Source organism: Teleopsis dalmanni, chromosome 1 (genome assembly GCF_002237135.1).
Source record: "Teleopsis dalmanni isolate 2A chromosome 1, ASM223713v2, whole genome shotgun sequence".
In the NCBI taxonomy this organism is placed as follows: Eukaryota; Metazoa; Arthropoda; class Insecta; order Diptera; family Diopsidae; genus Teleopsis; species Teleopsis dalmanni.
Genome location: NC_051846.1, coordinates 98,624,212 through 98,642,544, shown reverse-complemented (window position 1 = coordinate 98,642,544; position 18,333 = coordinate 98,624,212).

The following is an 18,333-nucleotide window of genomic DNA, read 5'->3' as shown; positions in this document are numbered from 1 at the left end:
ACGATGCTGTACGTCCTCCACTAAAGCAGCCATACGAGGGTCCATATGAAGTGGAAAGTCGTAGCGAAAAAACCTTAAAAATTAGGGTTAATGGACGGACAGTATAACCGGCATACATGGCGAATGAAACCGGGGAAAGTTTGACAAGAGAACGAATGGAAGAACCTAACTGCAGTGATTGTGTTCAACATACGCCGAAGGTGACCCGAGCAGGAAGGGTTGTACGGTTTCCAACAAAGTGTACTGCATAAGTGCCACTACAACAGAAAGTAGATTTTGCCGTCAGTTGGGCGTCAAATTCTAGAAGGGGCTGTGTGGTAATAACGCAGTACACATTCAAGAAATCAATTTGACAGAAGTTTTTAGTAAACTAAGAAAACAAATTTTAATATAAAAATATATAATTTTATAAAATTAGTAATTGAGAAGTAAAAACATCAGAACTTAATTCATTGTTTAATATTAATATAAAGGTGTAATTACAAAAACCACAATAACAACAACCTTATGCTTCGCAGGGTCAGTCTTGACGCCTTGCTCTATTATTAAATGTCCTAGATATGCGACTTCATGCTTTAGGAAGTTGCATTTTTCAGGATTTAGTTTTAGATTGCATTCGCTCAATCTTTTGAAGACTTTTTCTAAATTGATATTATGGTGTTTTAAATTATTACCAAATATACTATTCGAGTTTGGTGAAAGGAGCTAGTCATGTCTAATGTCGAGAAATGTCTTGCTCTTCCTTGCTTATCTAATATGTCTTCGAGACGTGTCAACGAGAATTTATCGTACACTATTTCATCATTTAATTTCTTGTAATCAATCACAAGTCCCCACTTTTCAACATCATTTGATGATTTCTTTGGTACTAATAATATCGGATAGTTGTATGGACTTTTTGATGGTTGAATAATATCATCTTCCAATAATTTGTTGACCTAAGATTAGATGTCATAATTTTGGCTATGTGGTAATCTATAATATTTGATATAGATTGGCACGTGGTAGATATTTGTTCTTTGTAGAAGTTGTTGCATGTTAAGGGTTCTCCTTCCATAAGGAAAATGTTTTGATATTTGGTTCTTAATGGGACGAGTGTGCCGTTGTCACATTTTTGTGTGCTTCTTAACTGTAGTTAATGTAATAGTTCTTGTAATAGGTTATTATTGTATTCTACTTTAGGTTTGTTGCTAAAGTTATTGTAATATTTTAATGGACAGGTATCAAGTCTCAATTTATTGGTAGTGACGTCATATTCGTTCGTATTTAATATGCGAACATAACAATTTCCTTTAGCTAGAGCTATTGTATTAGCGATAAAAACACCTTTGACGATTTCTTTCGAAATCAACAATGTGTTTTCATCAAAATGCATATCTAAGGGTAAAATGTGTTCAGGTCTTGTTTCTAATATTATTGATTTATATTGTATGGGGATATTTATTTGTTGGTTATTATAAGTAACCATTAGAGAAAAGGTAAAATAATCTATATTACATTGAAATTTTGTTAGAAAATCTCTGCCAATGATGCTATCAGTTTCAATGGGAAAATCGTCTTTATCATCATGTTCTTAGACCAACTAGCCCGAGCTCCCACTATTGTCCCTAAACATAAACGACTTACCTTGAAACGGGAGAAATTCCAAATAGAAAGATTTGGCAATTTTGCTGCTTTTTTTTTTAAATTCCTTCCATTGTAGGCAAAAACAAAAATTTTTTCAAGTAAACAAAGTTCCGTACATTCGTCAACACAAATTTCTTATTGTACGCATTGCAATCAAATTCAATAAAAATAACTGCACACATAAATGCGTGCACATTTTTTTAAATTTGTTTATGCATTTAACCATTTTTTACTAATGGCAAAGACTAATCAAATCATGATGAGACTTACAGGGTCATCCATTAAAAAAAATGGGTTTTACATAAAGATATTTATTAAATTAGAAATATGCAATTTACTGGGTCAACCATTAAGAAAATATGGGTGTTTAATAAAGACATTAATTAAATTAGAAATATGTAATTTATCCATTAAAAAAAATGGGTTTTACTAAGTAAATTAAAAAAAAAATCAAAATATGATATTTTTCCTTTTATATTTACTATTAATATCAATTTAATTTGTGGGGTTAAATTTTCACGTTAAATTTGATTCTTACAGTATCTATAGTGTTAAATTGTCCAATTTATTGCAATGAACGCTTGTAATAATAGGGCTTTCACATTAGATAAACGTTGTACAAACAAGTAGTTGCGTGCCATTGTTTTCCTAACTTAAAATTTAACCAAAAGCATATATACTGGCATCATATGGCATATGTACTGATGCAGATCATAATAAGGATATCGTAAAAAGTTTAGACTTATTAGTGATTGCTTAAAATGTTGGAATGTTTTTTCGTTTAGTTTGCAATTCAAGCAAAATTTTGACAAATCAAAACGTGCGAATTTCACTGTAATTTTCACAACAATCAATAAAATGGAAAGAAGATCGAAATTTAATAACAAAGAATTGATTTAAGTTCCATCGCAATAAGTGATTTATTTTATCATTCTTTATTGACATCGTTAGATGATAGAAATGTTTACTAAATGACAAATATTTACTTTGCCACTTCGACAAATTTCTTTGGAGGATGTTTCTCATAAAAGTCGCTTGCGACTGATAAAGCGTAGCGCTGGTGAACTCAAAATTAGATTAAAATCCAAGATTGGTCCAGAAAATAACTGCTAAGGAACTCAACTTATTGTTATAGCTGTATCGCGAATATTAAACAATTTTTTGGATACACGAAACAATATAGCTTCGTGGATTTTTCGAATACTAGCTAAAGCTCAAAAAGAGCTTTAGCTGAATATTTACTTCGAAAATAGAATGTCCAGCACCTTCAAGGTTATTGTAACAAGTGGTGAAACTTTGTTCTATAAGCACGTGTCAGAAATCACACCAAATAACCTCGCAACCTATATATTAGGAATAATGGTAAGCCAAAAGCATTTAATCTAGTAAAAATACATATTAATGCTTCTTTGTGTCCACAGTATAGTATAGACGTTTTAGCAGCTGTAGTGTGTTATGATTGGGCTCATTTGCTGACATCTTTAATAATTTTATACTTTTACGCTTAAGTGTAAAAGTTAATGCAACAGGAATTTGATATCCTGCTGATTACATCGAAGTAATTGTCCGATTTGACTGAGCTTATAATGATTAGCAAAAACAGTGTTTTAATTTGGATATAATATATAGTTGTGGAAATCGAAATATCTGGTGGACCAGACCTAATTGTGGCTTCTGCCTACATTGTTGAGAATAGAGATGGTCTGCTGGAAGAGATAGTTGCTTTAGTATGCAGCAATACATCAAAAAGCACTTGCTAATTGAATGCGACGCCAGTGCGAGACGCAGGTTTTGGAGCAGTTTAGGAACAAATGACAGAGGTGAGTACGTTTTTAATTTCATTAATAACTCCAACTTTCACTTTCTTCAGTTCACATGGTTTCGGTGAATTGGAAAAAGTGGTTGTCAGTTCAGGCATGTAGTTTATTTCACTGCTATTGTGGCTGCCGGTCATGGATAATATTCTTAATAAACTAGATAAGATAGGCGTGAAGAGCATGTGTTAGGTATATGCCACAACATAATAAGTGTTATTATCCAAAGAACCTTGATAAAGCTAATAATTCGGGCCACAAACTGTGGACTAGGTATTAACCCAAGAAAAACTGAAATGATTCACCACTGAGACCAAAATACCGGCTTTCAGTTCACCTTCATTAAATGCACAACTGTTAAAACTATCGGAAAAGCTAAATATCTAGAAATTTTGCTAGATAGTAAGCTAAATTGGAAGCACAATGGCGAACTAGGGTCCAAGATGGTCTGCGTGGCTTTCTATATATCTAAACATAATGCTATGTCTGCTACCCATTGATCTCAATATTAAAAATATTGTTTGTAACACGTTAATAGACTGCAAGCGACAGTCGTCTGGGCAAAGAACCTTGATAAAGCTAATAATTCGGGCCACAAACTGTGGACTAGGTATTAACCCAAGAAAAACTGAAATGATTCACCACTGAGACCAATATACCGGCTTTCAGTTTACCTTCATTAAATGCACAACTGTTAAAACTATCGGAAAAGCTAAATATCTAGAAATTTTGCTAGATAGTAAGCTAAATTGGAAGCACAATGGCGAACTAGGGTCCAAGATGGTCTGCGTGGCTTTCTATATATCTAAACATAATGCTATGTCTGCTACCCATTGATCTCAATATTAAAAATATTGTTTGTAACACGTTAATAGACTGCAAGCGACAGTCGTCTGGGCAGAACTTACATATGGACATAGCTCATTCTAGGCACAGTTCAAAACTGTCTGTATAGAATGAGATTGGATTATTTGAGTCCTGTAACGACACACTTTCTGTCGCTGATGATGCTGAGGTATACTCAGCCGTCGTCCAGGGGTCGTTGCAATAGAATTTTTATTTTGGAAGTCAAAGACAATGTGATATAGTAATTCAATTATTTATTTAGGAGAATTTAAAATAAAATAAGATTTACAATCTAATATAATTATAATAAAATGCTGGTTTGCTAATTTGATGACTACGATTATTTGGAATAATTGTGCTTCGATGATTGTTCCGATTGTTGTTTCCACGTGCCTGAAATGTTGCTGTCAGACGACACTACTTGTGCTAATCTTGGTGTTTTGTCAGAAGACGTCATTATCTAGAGATTAGAAGTGTTATGCTGGGTTACAGCCTTGGTTAGCATTAATGTTAGGACGTATTACTACCCTAACTCAAACCTACAGAAAATCCTACTAGTCAAGATGTATCATGACTACCTTGGCTTGATTTACATATAAGACTACATATACAATCTACTTGTCAAAACGTATATACTACCTTGACACTATAGTTCTACTGACTTGTTTTGCAAAGACGTATTACTACCTTTGAGAGTTTCCCAACAAGTGCCCTTGCTTGTACAATGCGCGTTTATTTATACTCAAATGACCGAAGCTTTTCCTGTAGCGCATCGGTACATTTGCCGTTGGTATTTTTGATACTTGTTTTTTGCTGCTGTTGTGCGCTGGGCGTAATTTCTGTGCTTTGTGTTTTCGTGTGTTCTTGAATTCGCCGAGCTTCGTTTTTAGTTCAACCAAAGCTTTCATGCTTTGTCTTGTTTACAAACGTGTTTTTTTTTATATGGTGCCGGTGTGTATGGTTTATTATTTATTAATAAATTTATTTATTTATAAATATTTATTATTAAATAAATAAATATTACAAATATTAAAGGTGAGTGTATTATTTATTTGTTTAAATATATTTTATATTACTTGCATTTTCAATGTAATCTTAGGTTTGTTCATTTGGTGCAATTACGTGCATGCGGGGGTGGGTTCATGGTAAGTTGTTTACGTTTTAAATTTACAATAAAAATTAACTAGTTTTCATTGTAGATATTAACTCCACAGTGATTGTATGTAGGTTGGAAATTAGTTAAAATTTCCATCCTTACAGGCCATACTTATTATTTAAGAAATTTTCAGATTTCATCAAAAACCGAACATATCAAGGACAGATGTAGTATTGCTATTTTTATTGACAGCCAGGCGGGAATTAAAGCTCTTGAATCCTTCATCTCAAAATCATAAGTAGTAAAAAAATGAAGAGAAGCAATTGACGAGCTAAACCGGCTAGCTAACAATTAAATTAGATTTTGGGAACTTGTCAAAAGGAATCGTGTGAATACTGTAAAGTATTTCTCTCTGGTCACTGATGTATTGCAGATTAATTGCTGGAAAAACAAACCATTAAGCATTTTCCGATTTTGCAGTCCTGAAGATATAAATTTTTAGGGAAAAACTTTTTTGACAACTTATCAGATCTATTAACCGACGACCTATTAAATTATCTAAATTTGACGGGATGGATTTATTTTGCATCTTTCTATCTTAAGATTTCTTGCAAGCAGATGACATAAAATTGGTAATTGAGATCAATGGAAAGTTATCTGCTGGCTTGCTACTGCAACCAACCAACGACTTAAAAAAAAAGCAACACTTTACGGTATAAGTCTCATAAGATGTAATGCCAGGCAACAGAAGTCAGCTAGAAAAGTAATCCCAATTAACTTTATCAGAAGAAAAGATTTAGTTGTTATTCCTGTGGAGACGTGATATACGATAACTCTTAAATGTTACACTGCAACCTGGTTATCAGAAGTTAGTTTTGAAGCTGCTAACCTAAATAAAAAAGGAAGTCCAATTTTCTGATTTTCTATGAATATTAAGAATCATTTTAAATATATATCTGAGCAACAAAAAACACCGATCTCGTTCTACGATTGGAAACCAACTCAATTTTTTATATTTACTTCTACATCTAATTCGACTTAGTTTCTTAACCAGTTTTGTATGAATTTATTTAATATAGTTATTTGCAATATTTTTGTATATTATTGTTTCATTGGATTTAAAGTTTATGAGTTTACTGAAAGTCAGCTTTCTCTTTCCAAACCTGTTCGTTCATTCCTTTATCTTCTCTTCCTTTTCGCACCTTACCAATTTCCCATTTATTAATCTTTTCCCTGAAATTTTTCTAAACTTTTAGATTTATATTACCTAACAGTTTTTGGTTTAAATTTAAAAATTTTAACGCTTCTATAACATTAATAGCGTCAGTTTTAAGCAAAATTTTAGCATCCGGCCATTTCAAATAAGTGTCAACAATTACTAAGATATTCAAATATTGAAATTTACAAAAATCTGCATGGATACGCTCAAACGGTGCACTAGTTACTTCCCAGTTAATTAATATTTGTTTTCAGGTTTCTGGGTCAAACAACATGCTTCACATGTTCCGACGAACTACTCAATTGCAACATTTCTACCCGGAAACGAAACATATGTGCTAGCTACAGCTTCCATGCGAATAATTCCGATATGTCCACTATATAACATTTCTAACATTTTCTGTCTGAATGACTCTGGAATCCTATTGCCATAAACAATACGCTTGTCTTCAGTGGCTAACGATATTCGAATTTTAAAGTACCTTTTTAAGTTATTATCAATCTTTTCTGACCGTCCATTCTTAACATAATTGTACGTTTTTAACAGTGTAACATCTCTCGACATTTTATTTCCTCAAATTTAATTGGAAGGAAGCTTATTAGGTTAAAAATGTTAATACTATCGACATTTTCGTTTGTATCTTCTCGCAGAGAAGATAAAAAAAACCGCATATCGCTGCAACCAGTTCGCTGCTACCGATGGTAGATCTTTTTAAATTGAAAATATTTCTCGCAATGGCTGGTGGTCTTTTTCAATAGTGAACGGTAACACAAAAATATTATTGTGGAATTTCTTTATTGCAAACACTATCGCTAAAGCATCACGATGAAGTTGAGGATAATTTTTTTTTAAGCGGAGACAAAGTACTAGATACAAATATAACCGGACGTTCTTCACCGTCAATAATATGTGAAAAAACGCCTCGCGAGCTATAAGGACTGGCATCACACGAAATAATTATCGGTTTTTGTGGATCATAGTGTGTTAAAACGCCAATGTTCGCAATAAGTTGTTTTGATATTTTGAATATTTTAAAGTTTTTCATTCCATCTCCATGTTACATTGTTTTAATTTAGATCAATAACAGGTAACCTTACTACCACCCCATGGCCAGTTAGAGCTTGCAAGAGTTTCCCGTCAAAATGTACTATTAGTCCATGAACTTTAGAGTTTCGAGTAACTACAATGGAAAGAATTTTGTTTTCTGACCACTAAACAATAAAAATATGTTCTTTGAAATTTACTTTCATATGGAACTCATTTCTAATCTTATTTGCTATTTCCTCACGATACTTCTGCGGCCAAAATATGTACAGCGAAGCAATTCGAAACCTTGGATTTGTCAAGGGCAAATACTAACACAGGAGTGATAAATTGAATCACTCTATCTGCATTATCCCAATGTTGTACTGTGACTGCATATTCAGCTTTAATTTCTGGACAAATTTCTTTATCGAATTCATTCCAATAATATCAATGGAATTATAATCACCTTCAAGAATGAAAATATATTTATTAAATATATTAAAAAGTTATAAGCGCTTGGCTTTCGCGTACTGTTATAATCTTCTGATTTAATACGTTCAAGTTTTCTACGCTCTTTTTCCTTTAGCCGCTCTTGCTTCGTTTGCTATAAGGATATTTACTAAAGTCATACTCCCTGGATGACCATTTTCTCTTTGCTTACAAAGAAATTTCTTGTTTTGACTTCATTTTCATATCTGCTTAAATATCTACATAAATTATTAAGTAGAAAATTATTATTTTTATTTTTTATTTATGTTTCTTCCGTTTCTTGTAAACATATGCGATTGCATAAAAGTTATAAAATAGAAAACAGAGCACAGTCGTTCAATTAATTATTATTTTGCGCATAGTTTTTAGCCGATTTTGCTCATCAATATCTTATTAAATAGAAATTTAAACTATCTATTAAATGAGTATATATTAATATTTGTTGAAATTAGTAACAAAGATAAAAAATGACCTTGAATTGATAAATTTCCCTTTTTTGTACTGAAACTCCAATTTTGTTCGAGTGGCGCAACGTCATTTTTAATTCTATTCCTCTAAAACTTTGGAAATATCATTTTTGTGGTCAATGGCATATTTCTAGGGGATGCGCTCATTTAAAAGTTCATTCTTAATTTTCTCCTTTGTGAGCCACCCTAGTGCGGCACGCTGCCTTATCTTTACTTCGTAACTTTCAATTAAAGGGATTTTCTTTTGTAAGCATATCACAAGACAACAACTGCTTATTTTAAAAATAACATATGAAACAATAAGACCGCCGGTTTATTTAGTCTAATCTTTTTAAAATCGCTTAACTAATAAGCAGCTCAAATCACATGGTTGTCAAGACTAAAAATTCGTCTATTGTGAACAATTTTTGGAAGTACATACTATTTTCCAGTTAACTGTCAACGAATGATTTTGTTAAATATTCGTATTTCGTATCGTCATTGTTTGTAACAAATGCATTATTTTTTTTATTTATTATTTTACTGTTGAACGATATGAACAATTATATTTTATTCACGCTATAGTGCGCAAAAGTTGCCTCTAGTTTAGAGAAAACTGCAAAAAATTAAAAATTATCAGCTGATATCTTCCGCGCGAACGAAAGATATCAATGTCCTCCAAAAGTTGGCAAAACTGATTAAATCGATCATTTTTCAAAAAATTTTACAGTTATTAGTATATATGTTATCGCACGCTCTCCTTTGTAGAGTTAAGTGTAAAACAGAAAATATGCAAGAGAAAATAATAGAGAATAAGATAGATTTAAAATTATGATCTGAGTAGGCTTCGAGTAAAAAGCTTTATTTGTAAGCTCAGGCTATTTGAATATAAAAGTAGAAGCATAGTTTACTTAGTTCAGAATTTTTTACGATCTTTGTGCGGTTAGATAAACGGTTAGATATGAACTGTATAGATGACAGCATTAAATGAGACGAGACGCTAGACGTAATTAAAGCTTGCCAGAGTTCGATGAAAAAAGGAACACTTACGTTAGGTGGCGCGAAGCAGTTAATAATTCTATGAGTTTATATATAACATACGTGAAAGTCGCAAATACTTCGCTAAACTTACAATACTTCGAAAGAAAATAGTGGGATATGCGAACAACGTTTTAACAAATTACGGTACAGTACTTAATTTGGAGGCAATTATTAGCCGTTTAGATTTCGCTTACGCGAACAAACGCCCACTTCATATTATCGAACAAGAGATTTTGAGACAGGGTTCAACAACTATATTAGACTACTTTAATGAAGTTAACAAGAAACTTACTTTTTAATAAATAAGACCATTATGACACATGGTAACAACAACCTATTAATCACCATATTGAATAAGAGGCATCGCCAAAATGCAACTCGAATTTTCATAATAGGTTTGAATCCTCCCATTTCCAATATATTATTTTCTTTATTCCCTGAAGATCTACCAAACGCATTACTGAACGCACAGGATTTGGAATCAAACAAACTTAATACTAACTTTGCTTTCATGTTTAATAAAAGTACTTTTCAAAACCCGATTAACCGATACCAAAATAATTTGCGGTATCCTCAGCGCCGCGATAGCTATTCCAGAGGTAATAATACAAATGACATATTCCCTAAAATGGAGCCGATAGACGTTGACTCATCGACCAGAAAAATTCAGAATGCTAGACCATACCAATGACCCCGTTATTAAAATAGTTTAACCCAGCGCCCCAATTTCAACCCAAATTTCTGGAACCCAAATATGAATCAAATTCAGGGAAACGCCAATTTTAACAAAAATATTTTCACTCAACCCAATCCAACCAACCAAATTATTCAACAAAACGTCCAATGGTCGGCAACATAGCACACAACCTTAAGTAATAATAGAACGTATTCACAACATAAAAATGCTTTTTTAGGTCAAGGCAAAGTCTATTCTACTTTTAAAACAAATCCCGGAGGCCAACGATTACAAATATTAATAGATACGGAAGTGGCAAATTGCTTCTGTAAACCAAATATATCACGAAATAGCCAATCTAGAATGCTATATATTTATGAAAATCAATGTATTAACTTGAGCCAACGTGTCTATAGATTTAAAGAAAAAAGTCCTGAGATCTAACAGACTTATGGAAAAATTTATAATGGATTCGAACGATACTAAGAAAACTCCAACAAAAGCAACTCCACATTATGTGAATAATACATACATACATAAAACGTAATAAAAAATTGAGTAATAATAACCAAAAAAATTATATAGCTAACGATGAAATAAACACTAAAAGTAAAAACGCTATAATATTGATGACGATAACAAAATCGAAAGCCTGAGAATAAATATCAAATGGCAAATTGAGAAAGGTCATGGCAATATTGATATGAATTTACCCTTTAAAACTGATGCCAGAGCGGTAATTAAAACTACTTCTGAAACTTCCACATATGGAGTAAACAGTATCCTTATCGCCTTTTAGTAAATTTCTTTGTTAACAAAGAAATAAATAAAATGTTCAAAGAAGGAATAATTAATTCACCCATATGGGTTATATCTAAAAAAGGTGCAAACACAGATGGTACCCTAAGCTGCGCATGGTAATCGATTTTAAAAAAATTAACGAAAAAACGATCTCGGATAGTTATCCTATCCTGGCCACTAATGTAATTTTATCTAATTTGGGAAAGTCTAATTACTTCTCAACAATTGATTTAGAATCTGGATTCCATCAGATATTGATGAAGACATCGAAAAAACTGCATTTTCTGTTAACAATGAAAAATACGAATATATACGAATGCCATTTGGCTTGAAAAATGCTTCAAGCATATTGCAAAGAGCTATGGACGATATATTAAGAGAATATATACATAGGAAAAATCTGTCATTTATGTAAGCGGCAACACTAAGCAGTAGTAAGAAGTGGCAACCCAGGTAAACGTAAGTGTGTGAAGAAGTGTCAGTGTATCAAGAGCAGCGTCAGAAGCAGTGTGTGATAAAAGCAGTCAGCGTGGTTGTAGCGAAGTTTACGAGTGGAGTTCTGTGGTCGATTATTTAAAATATCATTAAAATTAATTCATTATTATAATTAAGATAAACTAACAATCTTACATTTATACATCGACGATATTATAACATAGTTTATTCACAAAGCATTAAAGAACATAAAGAGGATTTATTGAAAGTATTACAACGTTTAAAGAAAGCAAATATGAAAATTTTATTGGAAAAATCAAAGTTTTTCCAAAGAGAAGTTGAATTCTTAGATTGTGTGGGTGCTCATAATATTATAAAAGCAGACCCAAATAAAGTAGCTACTATTAATGAATATCCTCAACCTTAAAGTCTTAGATAGCTTAGAGAGGCTTTTATAGAATGTTCATTAAAGATTATGCTTTTGTTACAAAATCACTTAAGAAATATTTAGCTGGAGAGAATGACAGAGTATCTAAATTTCATCACATGTATCGAACACAAAACAAAACTCGATGAAAAAGTTTTGGAACTTTTGTAGTCATTTCCAGTGGCAAAGCAAATTACTTTAGATAACGAACCAGGTTTCTCGACGAATATTTATTAAAATTTATTATTGCGACCCACAGTATAGTTTAACGAACGAACAGGTAGAAAGAGTTCATTCAACTGTAATCGAAATAGCAAGATGCTTAACACAGGAATTTATTATTGTAAACGATCAAGTAGTTATATTGAGAGTCGTTCAACAATATAACAAAACTATTTATACGGTTACTAACTATAGACCGCAAGACATTTTATATAATAAAGTAAACCACTTCGATATACCAGAAATTAGAAAAAGAACAAGAGATTATATTAAAAAGAAATGATAAATTAAATTAATGAAATAATTTATGAAAAGGTAGGAGGTAAAAGAAATAAGTTAGATGTAAAATATCAAAAACAGAAAGTAAAAGAAGATCTAGGGAGGAAAGTTAAAATCCATTACAGAAACAGAATAGTATAAAAAGATAATATACGAACTTAACTTTATTTGAACTTTACAGATAATGGACTGATTAATCATTGTATCAAAATTCAAAATTTTACACAAAAACCCAGATCGAAAACGATTGTAAACTATATGAAACCCGAACAAATACCCAAAATGATAGGAAATTAATTATTGAAAAAGAAATTGTAAAATGTAATTATGAATTCCAAAGTATTGAAAAATGTGAAATAGAATAAAATAATAACTTTTGTAAATTAGTAAAAAATGAGACTTGTCTATCCAATTTGTTAAATCATAAAAAAGGCTCATGTAAAAAGATAAAAGAAAAGAATAGAGATATTGAAATAATCAAAGATTGAACAATACTTACCGCAGGAAAACATATTATAAATAAACATTCTATAGATGGTATATATTTAATTAATTTTGAAAATAATGTACCAATAGACAATATCATTTATGTAAATCCAACTACTGTAATTAATAACTATTTAAAAATTAACCACCCGAATAGCTACGAAATTACCGAATATAATGACGGTTATCATGAAGAATTAAAATTCAGCAAAATTGACGTAATTGCAACCATAAAAAAAAACATCAAATTGAAATATGGGGAATCACCTGCAAGACCTATATAAATACTATTTAAAGGATCCAATCAAAAATCTTGCGAACGATAGAAGATGCTAGATGGTACATCAGAAATGACGATATTCACAAAGACTTGAATATCGCTACTGTACATGAAACAATTCAAAAAAAGCAGGGCTAACTACTTATCTAAATTGCTTCAGCATTCAAACCTAGAAATGAGAAGACTCCCTGCCCTGGAACTAGGGTACAAAAAACATCTTAAACATACACTTCCAACATACTTAAGTATTAAATTAAGTTGAATCCTTTACTTTAATTTAAGTTTATTAATTTATTATTATTATTTATTATTTATGTATTTATCTTATTTTATTTTTATTATTTTATTTATTTATTTATTATTTATTTATTTACTTATTTATTTTATTTACTTATTTATTTTATTTACTTATTTATTTACTTATATATTTATTTATCTATTTATTTATTTATTTTATTTACTTATTTATTTACTTATGTATTTATTTATCTAATTATTTATGAAATGTATTGAAATTTGATTGAAATATATCATTATCATTAACATGTTATCTTAAATGATGATTTAAGATAACTGAAGCTTCCAAATTTTCATTTGTTAAAAGTATTACAAGATATCTAAGATAGTTGTAATATTAATGGAATAATACAAACAAAAAAAATATGATTTATACCAATATTACATATACGATACGAATATAGTCGACATTGTATGGTTTCCTTAACTTCATTTGTGCACATTGTAACGACACGGATTTTCCCGTTTCGTTATAATTTATGCTGGGGTATCCTCAGTCTTTTCCAGGGGGTCACTACAATAAATTTATATTCGCGGAGACAGGACTTCTCAAAATAAAAGTAATGCGTTTAATTTTTTAAATACTGATTTATTTAAAATATTAATAATTCATTAAAATAATATGTAATAAAGAAAAGAATTCAATTAAACGTAACAAGATAAACCTGGAGATTAACTATTTGTACAATTTTCAACGATTTATATAAGATAGCTTTATATAGATTATTATTTCTTCAATTGTATTTCAATAACTTGAGATTTTACACGCATGCAAATTCTGAATGTATTTCCTTAGTCGTATTTCAAAGAGATTGGTTAAATTTAATTAGATATGACTTGAGATGTTTCCTTGTGACCAGCTGTATTTGGAAGCTGTCCCTGTAGAGTTCACAGTGGTGGCTGATCCAGTTTCGTGGTTGTACCTTAGTATAATTTCGGTGATTATTCTGTTCGATGAGTACCTAGTGGACGAAACGGGGTTAGTGAATGTATATATGTCTTGTTATATTGAATATATATATAAAGTGTCTCCGCGCCTGGACTTAAAACCGCCCATGCACTAAACAATTATATATATATTTTAAATAGATTATACACTAGGCTTAAAACCGCCACTGTGTCAGACAATTTTTTTTATATTTATTTATTTTTATATGTTGACATACAATGCCACCGAGTGATCATACTAGACACACTAAATTCTTAGAAAATTGCGCCGTCTTTTATACGCATCCTCTTGCACTTTTTGTGTAAAGTAACAAAGCTTTCAGTTGATCTTAGTTGAACTTAATGCACTTTAACACTTTTGCACAAAAGCTTCCTTGTGCATCTTTTTGCAGCGAATTGCATTCTGACGTTTTTGACGTTTGCAAATGTTTGTTTATATTTTACTTTTTACATTTGCGCGTTTTTTTAAATTGGATTGAATATAATTTGTTAAAATAAGTAAAATTAATTAATAAGTAATATCGGAGTTTTAATAATTAATTTAATAAAATTATTTATATAAACTACATTTCCTTTTTGTTTAAATTACTCAAAGTGACGTGTGTAAAGTGGTAGTGCAAAGGTATTTATAGTTGTTTTCCAATTTTCTAAATGATAATTATATTTAATAAATTCATTTATAGAAATATCCAACATTCAAGTCATAGTATGTAGGTTGGAAATTTGTGCAAAATTTCCATCCTTACATTTCCCTCCTTCTTCGAGGAAAATGAACCTGCCACGAGGCACTACCTGTCTGCGTGATTCCTGTGCCGTTTCTTTGGACTCTTGAATACTTTGAAGAATTTGTCTTGGTGTGTACTAACAATATCATAATCCTTCTGCTGGTGTACACCTAAGTTATGCGTCGGCTGCTGTAGGTTTTGGGTGCTCGATGGTTTCGGAATTCCTAGACTTAGTTCCTGTACTTGTATCAGAGGATTGTCTAGCTTATCTTTTGGACCATCTTTTTCTCCTTGTGGCTGTTGCTTTCGTTGACTATCGTGGTTAATTGAAACTTGTTCCAATGAATGTGTCGGACTTGGGGTTTCTTGAGTCAATCGAACTCGTCTGGTATGATCTTCGATTACTGTAACCTTTCGTTGACCTTGTTGTGTTTCAATATCTTGAACTTGCTGTTGTTCTACGTATCCTTGTGTATCTTGACTTTTAACTTGTGTTATATGGTGATTTCTCGTTGGACTGATTTTTCTTGGTTGATTAGCTACCTGTGAATTTTCCTTGCCAGGACTTGGATCTCTGTGCCGTTGAATCTTGTATTTTTGCGCTTTGATTACGATTGGTTCTTTCTGTCGTTGTACTTTCTGTGTTTGAGCTTGTAATATTTGCTGAATTGGGTTGACTCGCTGTTGTTCAGATACTTCGGGATTTTCTTTGATAAATCTTGGTTTTAACTGGCTTTGTAGTTCCTGTATTTCGACTGGTAACATTTCATGGTTTGATGTGACTCGCTGTTGTCTAGATATTTTCGGATTTTCCTGGATGGGTTTTGAATCTTGTTGTGGTCCACACGTTTGAATTTGAACTTCATTTGGAAGTTTACCTACTTTGACCTGATTCTGATTGAACGATTTTAGGTTTTCTTTGAAAGGCGTGGCACGTTGCAGTGTTTGGTGTACTGATATTTGCTTCGTTTGACTTTGAAATATTTCCTGATCTGGTGTAACTTGTGCTGGTTTAAATACTTCGGGATTCTTCTTGGTAAGTTTTGGGTCTCCTTGTCGTTGTATTTCTTGCGTCTGTGAATTTTCTCTGATGGGCCTTATGATTTGTGAGCTTTTTTTTTAGGTTCGCATAGTTGGACTTGAACCATTTGTTGAACTTCTGTGACTTGGTTCCGATTGAATGGTTTCAGATTTCCTTTAACTGGCATGACATGTTGGATATTCTGCTGAGTTGATATTTGGTACATTCGATTTTGAAATATATCTTGATCTTGTATGATTCGTGCTGTTACTTGCTTAGCTGTCGGCTGGTTGCGTTGCTGATTACTTCTCTGCTAGTTGAGGATAGGTGACTTGGAATTTGAACTGGGAATAAGTTTGTCCTGTGTCGGCGTAGTAGGTATGCGTCTCACTGTATTTTCCAATACCATCATTTGTGGATGTTCAACTTCTATGCGACGAACTATCACTTCCTGTCGAACACTGCCTCGACTCGCTTTATCCAGTTCTGCGCGAAGTTCTTCGAAGTCATCTGCTAGTATTGCTAATTCTGTTAAACTCGAAAAGTCTCGACGTTTGATGTACATTTGGTACTCTGTGCGCATATTTCGGTATATTCGTTCCAATTGTGAATCTTAGTTCATGCCTGTGTGTCGCATAAGATATTTAATTTCCAGCACATAATCTTTAAAACTTCGTCTTCTAATCTTTCGAAATACCTATATGAAAGGAAAAATTTTAGAAAGTCCATCTTGAAGCTTGACCAGAGGTTCCAATGCTTATTGTTGTTGCGGTACCACATCAGTGCTTTGTCTTCAAGCAGTATAGGCATCATTCTGGGAACTAAATTCACGTTGATGTCGTCAAGGTCTGCTACCTCTTCTATGCTTTCCACAAAATCTATTGGATCTATTCCTCCATTGTACTTTACAGACCATTTTCGTATCCGCTCCACGCTTTGAGCACACGATAAGGCCATGATGTGCTGCTTATGCGAACGTCTTGTATGTTTCTCTGTTGAACTGGCTTGAATTGAACTATGAGCGAGAGTATCTAGATTTTATCTTATAATCATGTTTGCCTGTGCCATTGTAACGTGGATATTACTTTGTTTTAATTTTGAGAAGTCTGTCTGTCCCTGCTCGGGCGCCAATTGTAACGACACGGATTTTCCCGTTTCGTTATAATTTATGCTGAGGTATCCTCAGTCTTTTCCAGGGGGTCACTACAATAAATTTATATTCGCGGAGACAGGACTTTTCAAAATAAAAGTAATGCGTTTAATTTTTTAAATACTGATTTATTTAAAATATTAATAATTCATTAAAATAATATGTAATAAAGAAAAGAATTCAATTAAACGTAACAAGATAAACCTGGAGATTAACTATTTGTACAATTTTCAACGATTTATATAAGATAGCTTTATATAGATTATTATTTCTTCAATCGTATTTCAATAACTTGAGATTTTAAACGCATGCAAATTCTGAATGTATTTCCTTAGTCGTATTTCAAAGAGATTGGTTAAATTTAATTAGATATGACTTGAGATGTTTCCTTGTGACCAGCTGTATTTGGAAGCTGTCCCTGTAGAGTTCACAGTGGTGGCTGATCCGGTTTCGTGGTTGTACCTTAGTATAATTTCGGTGATTATTCTGCTCGATGAGTACCTAGTGGACGAAACGGAGTTAGTGAATTTATATATGTCTTGTTATATTGAATATATGTATATATAAAGTGTCTCCGCGCCTGGACTTAAAACCGCCCATGCACTAAACAATTATATATATATTTTAAATAGATTATACACTAGGCTTAAAACCGCCACTGTGTCAGACAATTTTTTTATATTTATTTCTTTTTATATGTTGACATACAATGCCACCGAGTGATCATACAAGACACACTAAATTCTTAGAAAATTGCGCCGTCTTTTATACGCATCCTCTTGCACTTTTTGTGTAAAGTAACAAAGCTTTCAGTTGATCTTAGTTGAACTTAATGCACTTTAACACTTTTGCACAAAAGCTTCCTTGTGCATCTTTTTTGCAGCGAATTGCATTCTGACGTTTTTGACGTTTGCGAAATTGTTGTTTATATTTTACTTTTTAACATGTGGCGCGTTTTTTTAAATTGGATTGAATATAATTTG